Genomic DNA, 8,809 nt, shown 5'->3' with positions numbered 1-8,809 from the left:
ATAGATTGAGCAGGACATTTTGAACAACTTTGCTTCTTTGACATATTACAAAATCTCAATACTTTTTGAGATATAAAGAAAAAAGTTTTGGCCCCTCCTGGCCCTTAATTTAAAGGGCCAGCCCTTTACACGAGATGCCATTTTAAAGGTATTAAAATTCTACACCTTTTTTGTTCTACATGCTTAAACAAAATATTTCTAGGTAAAAAGTTATAATAGAAAAGGTGTCAAAAATTTTGAAAATCTTGATAGGACTATTTTCGGGCCAAAGCGAGCGTCGGCGTTTCGTACTTCCGGTAGTTGTGATATACTTAGTGCACTTCTCCAAACGTTGCTCTTAGCATCAGTGAAAATTTCATGCTTCTGTGTTAAGTGCTTTTTGAGAAAACTGCCGGACAAAGTGACCCTCTAAAAATCGTTAAATCGCCGAAAACTCCGAACCGGAAGTGACGTCATCAAAATAAAAAAATATATGTCTAGAATTTTAGATGTTCTATCAGACCTGAAAGTTTCATGAAAATCGATCGAGCCGTTCTTGAGAAATCGCACGCACAAAATCGGTATGAAAAAAAAACAATAATAAAAATAGTGGAAAAGAAACCTAAGAAAAACAATAAGGTCTTCCGCTGAAGACGGAAGACCTTAATGATAATAATAATAAGAAACCGAGTAAAAACAATATGTTCCCAAACTCCGTTTGGGGAACATAATAATAATAATAATAATAATAAGAAACCGAGTAAAAACAATATGTTCCCAAACTCCGTTTGGGGAACATAATAATCATGATAGATGTAATAGTTATATTTTGTTTATTTATTGTGATACACAGATTGACAAATAATTAATCTAAACAAAACAGGATTCCAAAATGACAGAACTTTGACACAATCCTGTCAAGTTTGTAGCCCATCTATAATTGTATTTTGTTATACATGTACATAGAACTGACCCAAAAGACAGAGTGCCCCCTACCATGTAATATCCTAGATAAAACAAAAATCACTGACCCCAGTCCAGTGGGCCTTCAATTATTTTTTAGCCTTGCATTGTAAAGTCAGCTATCGAGACATTCTGTCCTTTTTTGTTGTTTGTTTTTTAATGATATGCACCATCCCACACAAATTATACACACAAGAAAATTTATTTTATTTTCTCCACTTTTAAAATATGGGCTTCACTGATCTTTACATGTTTTCAATATATGTCTTTTCTTTTGAAGAATGACATTGTTGATTGAATTTAAAAATGGTCTTCAATATGTATGCACATGATAGTGATGATACTGTATTAAATGCACAAAAATTATAATTTCATTAAAATAAAACAAAAAAGCAAATGTAAACTTTTAAAAAAGAAAATCAAATTAATTCATTTGTAATGTGCAATGATCAAATGTTTCTTGCAGGACATACTCTGAAGACAGTGATGTGCAAGTTCAAGGTTTGCCTGTTGTGAGTATTGTATATGTAACTGTAAGGATAAAATTACACAGGTATAACATATTTAATATGCAACATTATTATTTAATTATTATCATCCTGATCATGCTAATTGGAATAAACAAATAAAAAATATTAAGCATGCCTAATTACTCCAATATCTACATGTACAGGTATATCAATGTATGAAAGAATCCTGTGTAAAGTTATATATAGTTAGAGAGTGAGAGGGAGAGATGCTGATAAAAGGGTCAATATAATTGAAAATCATGCATCAGTGATTTTTGTTTTTGTTTAATTTTCAAAAGATTTAATCACATTCTGTTCTATTTTCAGCAGATACTTTAATACCTGGTAATAAGAATGGATGAAAAAATTCTCACATTATCATGCTGCATAATAGTACATGTAAGTTCAAAGGCAGAAGAAAATCCGTTAAAAGAGAATTTATAAATACAGTTGGTTGTCTGTTTCAGCAAACAATTTAATGAACTGAAAATTATGCTGATACATAATCAGCATATTATGCAAACTGTAAATGATTGCATTACATATTTTTCTGATTTGCATGTAGTGCATTGTTATTTTTCATTCAGTTTTCTTTCCACATTATTGCAAATGCTTGTATTTTATTTGGATTAATTAAATGTAGAGGATTGTATTAACTAATTAATCATATTTGTAGTTCAGCTGTAACAAAACACATTATCTGATGAAAGCTTCAACCACGAGAATGTAGGAAAGGATGTCAAGTCCAAAGAGAAGGTATGTTGATTACTGGTGATGATATGTTATTGATGTATATAGAGTATATCAATAGAATAGAGAGAACAATAGTAATCCGTAGACAAAAAATTAAAATCTTAATTCTTTTCAAGAATAGACAGGTCATTATTAGTCACTCTGAGATAGTTAAGAGCAGATTTAGATTTGTTCAGATCATATAGCTATAGGGTAGGGTGGGTCCACAGGGGGGGGGGGGGTCAAAGTTTTATTCTGGAATATTGAAGGCTGAAGCATTCAAGATTATCAGGGCCACGATACATCATATTTTTTGAATTAATACATCATAGTACAGAATCTCAGAATCAAGGGTAATGGGTGGCATAATTAGAAACAGAATGTTTATCTCGAAAGTCCTATGTAAATATTGGAAAATCATTTTGTTTATTTCTTGGCTTTTAAGTTAAGTAGAGATTAAAATAATATAAGTTTTCATAATTTAAATTCCTATTTTATGGATACTTTAGTTGATATCTGTGTAAGGTCAAAAAAGCTACAATTTTCAGAAAGAAAGCAATATTTTGGGGTTAAAGAAAAAGGGCATAATTAACTCTCATCATGATAGTAATGATGGATTTCAGATCATGTGAAAAATGTGTACTGTTGTGAAACAAGTGAATACAGTGCAGTCTAAATAAGTACAGTTTAACAACAGTATCCTAATATCAAAAAACTTTGACTACCTAGGGTATGTTGACATTCATGACAGTATTACAAATTGGATGAATGATTTGCAAACACTTGGAATAGCATATATATGATTTACTTTTTTGTTAATTTAATTTGCTCATTTTGCGCATATCTCTTTCTCATGCAGATTATTAATGAACAATTATAGATTGAATTAGCAACCGAAATGGCGTACATGTATATGAATTAATATACTCTGTTTAGAGTTGAACTTTGGTATATATCTTTGACAGTTGACACTGAGTGATATTTTGAACACATTGAGATATCAAAGTCAATTTAAAGTCCCTTGAACGACATTTTTTCTATATATCTTACCCTGAATCTCTTTGTTATCTCAGTTTTTTTTCAACAGTCCCATGAGCATTTCAAGATAACAAGTGTGACTTTATTTTATTGATTCAATTAATTTATGATGAATTATAAAAATATCAATCATATACTTTTATGTTAATGATTTAACATTTTATATTTTTCAGGCCATATAACAAATGAATTCATGAAGACTAGCTGGGATGATACAGTACTTTTCTACTCATATGAACCATATCTAAACATTATTTGAGGATCCCTTTCTCAGAAAAAAAGAATTTGCATATTCAAAGACTCTATAGCTTATTGTTTATTTGTACGTTGTTTAACATTCTTCTTGAGAAATTTTCACTCATATGGGGATACAAACATTTGTTGTTGGAGAGCTGCAAATTTTGTCCTTTATTTGGCACACATGGCTAATTGAGCATTATGAGCAATGAGGGATCTTTTTGGTACTAGCACCTACTGCAACACAGGACCTCTGTATATACAGTCTCATCTATGTCCGACTGTGGGATTTCGAACCAGCAATTTATGGATCAACTCCAATCCTTACTCATGACTCTCAAGCAGATGCTCTTGCCACTGTGCCATACAGGTGACTTCATAGGTTATAAAATGATAAGATAAGATTTATAACTTAACACTGATTTTTTTTTAAATTCAATCACGGTACAGAAAATGTTTGCAAAAAAGAGAGGTTATAGCTACATGTAGCTCTCACTGGTATTGCATGCTTAAACTATATGAATTACATATTGTAATTACAGTATTTTAAACCAGATCAGTAAAGAAAGAAACACTTGAATATTTTTACTATAAATTTTATTATAAGGTTGATTATCTTTAAAAAATGGAATCTTTAATTTTTTTGAGTAGGAAAAAAAATATTTAGAATGTACATGTGCACTTAATTTTGTTTATTAAAAATAGTCAAAATTTGGAGATCTTGTGAAGGGTATCTAAATATTGATTTATAAATTTTTACTTCATTTTTAAACAGCATAATCTTTATTATAACATATGTCTGCAATATACAACTTAATTATTTGTTGTTGAACATTCCATTGTCTGTCTACATGTAGTGCTTAATAAATTTCTTGTAAATAAAAACATGATTGCATGCTGTTTGTTTACTTTGTCTTTTTTTCAATATGAGTCATGATATATAAATGGTGTGCATATCAGTTTAAATTATTTTTGTTGAATCAGTTAACAGAAAAAATTAATAACTGAATATGATTATCTAGATAGATACCTTCCAGAAATATTTACATGTACTAGTAGCTGCAGATATGTAGCTTATGTGAAATCAGGTATACTTGAAACTCAATTTACCTGTATTTATTAAACAGAAATTTAGTGAACACATTCATATACATGTACCTATGCAGTATTTCATACTGAAAATACACTGTCTTAATGTTTTACTTATTCAACATAAAAATTGACCAGAAGTGTTTATCTTAATTAAATAAAACATATCTCACAATACCCCCCCCCAATTTATCACAATTTCAATGTATATAAATTGATAAAAGAAACTGACTATATCATTAAAGAAAATCTTGAGTTGTCTTTCCTTGTTTAAAGAAAATATCTGATGCAATGAATGCTCCCTTGGGTTCATGACCCTGAATATTAATAAGGTTTGGAGGTGTGAGTATACAAGACTCCTAAGTTGAAAATAATATACAAGCACGATATTCACTTGCATAGCGACGCTTTGATCTTAATACATGTATACTAGTTGTACTTTGGTTTTGTACCATACGTTAAAGAGTTGACAGATTAAGCAATCAAGATATATATATATATATATATATTTAAAGGAAAATAAAATTCTTCTCTCCCAGCATTTAGAGGGAAGACAATAGGCTCTTAGATTACTTGCAGTAATTGTTTCCGTGTTGGATTACAGATATATATATACAATATATATATATATAAATTAACATTAAACATCTTTATATAGCTCTCTATAATAATTTATATATTATATTCATATAAAACCATATATAACAATTTAAGGTGAAAGACATTTGGGAAAAACAAACTTAAAAAAAGAATATTTTGAACAAGATGCAAATTACTAGTATATTCTATACATTTTCAAAACAATTTTAAAATGCATAATTTGATACACGTGTACGTATCATTTAAGCTTAATATTTTCTTTTACCATATAAATTCAAATATATATATTAAAGCTTTACAATATATAGTATGTTTAGGTAGTAATCACAAACTGTCAAGATGTCTTCTAAATGAATGACAGAACATTAATCTCCAGAGATTGGTTCCGACTTATAATATAAAGCAAGAAACACATTTAAAACGTGATAAATTCATATATAAATTTATTTCAACAGCCACAGATCGATATGTATTTGTAACAATTCAGATTTCTTCGATTGATCCATTACACTTAGCTTGATAACAGCAAATAGAAACGGTATCTATATATTAAGTCTCTTTTTATTAAACTTATTGTTAAAGTTGTAGAACTTGTAAGTCACCGTAGGAAAAGCCAATTACTTGGACAAGTGTGGATTAAATGAAAACAATAGAGATGTCAGTCCATTAAGTTCGCATTGACCATGCATTTTTAAACAAACTGTATTAATTACATGTAAGTATACTCTTGAAATGCCTTTTTGCTGGAACAGCTTGGAGCAAAAAATCAAAATAATAGAATTTTTATCATCTGCCATTAACTTCCTTGGATGTTTGTCATTTGCAAAATTATTTTATTTACAAACATTAAGTACTCTGAAAATTGATATTAAAATATAGATGCTTTAGTTTCTGATTGACAATATCTATGTATTTTTTTTTAGATCAGGTCTCCAAACTTATCTTCCGAATTTCAGCATATCTATTTCTGTTTTTATATGAAACAAAATTTATTCCTAACTTCTGCATTGGATGAAGAAAACACTTGCCATGACCACCGACTCGACAATTTTATATATTATTTTTATCATTTATTCCAAGCTCTCTGATTGTCTCAAACTTGATCACATGATTAAGTATATTTAAGAAATTAATTTAATCTTTGAAGATTCATGAAGTTATGAACTACGACGCTTCACAACGGCATATTTCATGAAGCGCGTTAGCGCTTCAAGATAAATATGCAAGCGTGAAGCGTTGTAGCTCATAAATACCTCATGAATTTTCAAAATTCAAATTCACGGTGTAGTACCTAAACGGTTGCTATCAGAAAAAATTGCGCGTTCATCACTGCTATCTGAAAATTGAGCGGTTGCTAGTGGAAAAAAATGGACGAAATTGTAAGTATTTTTCTTCGCTGGCTCAACAAAATGGTCAATAATTCAATTATTAAAGTTTAGCTGCTTGGTATTCCACCCTTACGGAACTTTACATACATTTTGAAACGAACATGTATATTTAGAATTTTAATGAATTAAGGAATTGCTGATATATAAGACGAAAACTGTCGAAAGCGTTGGACACATTTACATGCACGTAAGAGATATTTTAAAATTGCGTCAGAAGTTTTAGATATTTTATAAAAATGAATCGACAGTTCGTTGTGTATTTGTAAGTAGTATTGGTTATTTTATATCATTGTCCACTTTGATGGGTTGCTTAAAAGCTAGAGCGTTTTTATTAGGAGAATCTTGTGTTACGGCTACTATTAGACAACGGCACCGGTTACTATTGGAATAGGTTTAAGTTTTTGAATTTCATGAAATCACATCCTCAATTTACACATGTTATGCAATTATAGTTAAGAAAACTATATACTTTCTTAATTAATGATTAAACTTCGGCAAATCTTTTTTTTTATTGGTGTAACCCCCCCCCCCCCAACTTTCAATTTGCTTTCGACGCCAATGGCACATGTGCGCACACACACAACTATTAAAGTTTTGTGTTGGTCATTAAATCATGTGACCATTCAATTTATTATATTTCAGGTATGTTATTATGCAAGATGCCAGATTGATTAAATTTACGATTTGAAATTTAAAAAATCATATATACTAGTAATTATCGATTCACAAACCACGAGAGATTATTTTCTCAAACATTCACCCAACCCACCTCTATAAATCAAGCATAAACCTACAAATTAACAACCTCTATATCTGATTTTTTTTTTTTTAAAAATATGAATTGAAAAATGAATAAAGCTCACATAAAGTTATGTATATATAGTACGTTCAAAACTGTACATGTGCATCGGGTAAAGCACGTTGAAGGTAAAAGGGGGGGGGTGTCTGCGCCTCTTTCCCCCTTTTTGTTAAGAGAATTTTCTGTGATTTTTTAAAAAGAATCTTTGCTGTAGTAGTGTCAGAGACTCCCAGAGTTCAACAATTATTTCAATGAAATATATTAAGCCAATTTACAAGAAATATGACAGTAAAAAGAAGTGGAAAACATCAATATAAAAATCACGCTTTCTTTCGGGGGGGGGGTCTTTTCTTGCCTTTATAATTTAAAGAACTCTTAAAAGCCTGATGGGGGAAGGGGGGTCAATGTTTTGAATATTGCATGTTAGTCATACAACAAACCACTGCATCACCGTACTTCGAAAAAGAAATATGGGATTAGAAATATTTGACAAAGCTTACACTTAAACTTTTCTAGATATTATACATGTTTAAGTGTACATGTAGGCTACAAAAATCCCCAAAGACTCTAACTTAAGAAAGGTTTTAAAGAAAATTAAAGATTGTAAATGATAGTAAAAATATATTATATGCTTTTTCAAATTGATTTACGGGTCCTTTCGTAAAGCTTTCTTTTTGGTTTGTGTAGCAATGCTTTTCGAAGATCAGCTCTACTTTGCAAAAATACGATACATTCGAGTTACAGACCCCCCCCCCCACCACAATTTGTTCCAAGCATAACCTTTATTTTCTAAAATGTTTATTGAAAGGTCTGTTGACTTTCTTCCAAGCATAACATTTACTATATTGAAAATTTTCATTGAAGCCCCCCTTTTTTATTTCAGTACAGTCAAAGAAGGGTAGGCAGTAGCGCTTGAGTAAAAATGGCACTGAAAGAAGTTTGACAACTTTCCTTTTTTTCCCATGTCTGATTTTTAGAAAATAGATTTGAATTTTTCTGCCCCCCCCCCCTTTTCAAAATCGACGTTACACCCCTGAGTTAAGCTTGTAAAAGTCAACTGCATATATAGACATCTTATTTCACATGCAATTTTAGATATTTAAAATGTATATTTTAGACATTTGCTGCCATATGTTTGTTTCACATCTCTGCTAATAAGGACAATTTTCAAATAGCAGCCGATGCTATGTTTTCGGTTATTAACCGGTGCAATATATGCTAAGACTCGGATAGCAACCGTAACTTTAAAAAATCGTGTTTTGTCCAAAAATCTGTTTTAAAATACACTTGTCAATTTTTAAAAATTATTTCTCAGAATTATTATAGATTGACGCATCTTCAAATACCAAAACACCCACAATCCGAATAATAGATGATGTAAAAAAGCATGAAAACTGGGTAATTATTGACTGAAGATTTGGTACAGGCTTCGGAAATTTAACTAATTCTAAATTATTAGAGGGCTATTCTGCAAA

At 30.3% G+C, this 8,809-nt stretch overlaps 1 long non-coding RNA gene across 1 annotated transcript; it reads left to right on the top strand.

Annotated features, from left to right (window-relative positions):
• Nucleotides 1-1,708: 1,708 nt before the first annotated feature.
• LOC134231714 (uncharacterized) lies at nt 1,709-3,770 on the top strand. Its single transcript, XR_009984608.1, has 3 exons — nt 1,709-1,850; nt 2,128-2,207; nt 3,395-3,770. It is a non-coding gene; the product is annotated as an uncharacterized LOC134231714 (long non-coding RNA).
• Nucleotides 3,771-8,809: the final 5,039 nt, after the last annotated feature.

This window comes from Saccostrea cucullata, unplaced genomic scaffold, assembly GCF_032062105.1.
Source record: "Saccostrea cucullata isolate Sc308-1 unplaced genomic scaffold, CSIRO_AGI_Scuc_v1 ctg6113, whole genome shotgun sequence".
Lineage (NCBI taxonomy): Eukaryota > Metazoa > Mollusca > Bivalvia > Ostreida > Ostreidae > Saccostrea > Saccostrea cuccullata.
This window is presented reverse-complemented; position numbering and strand designations above follow the sequence as displayed.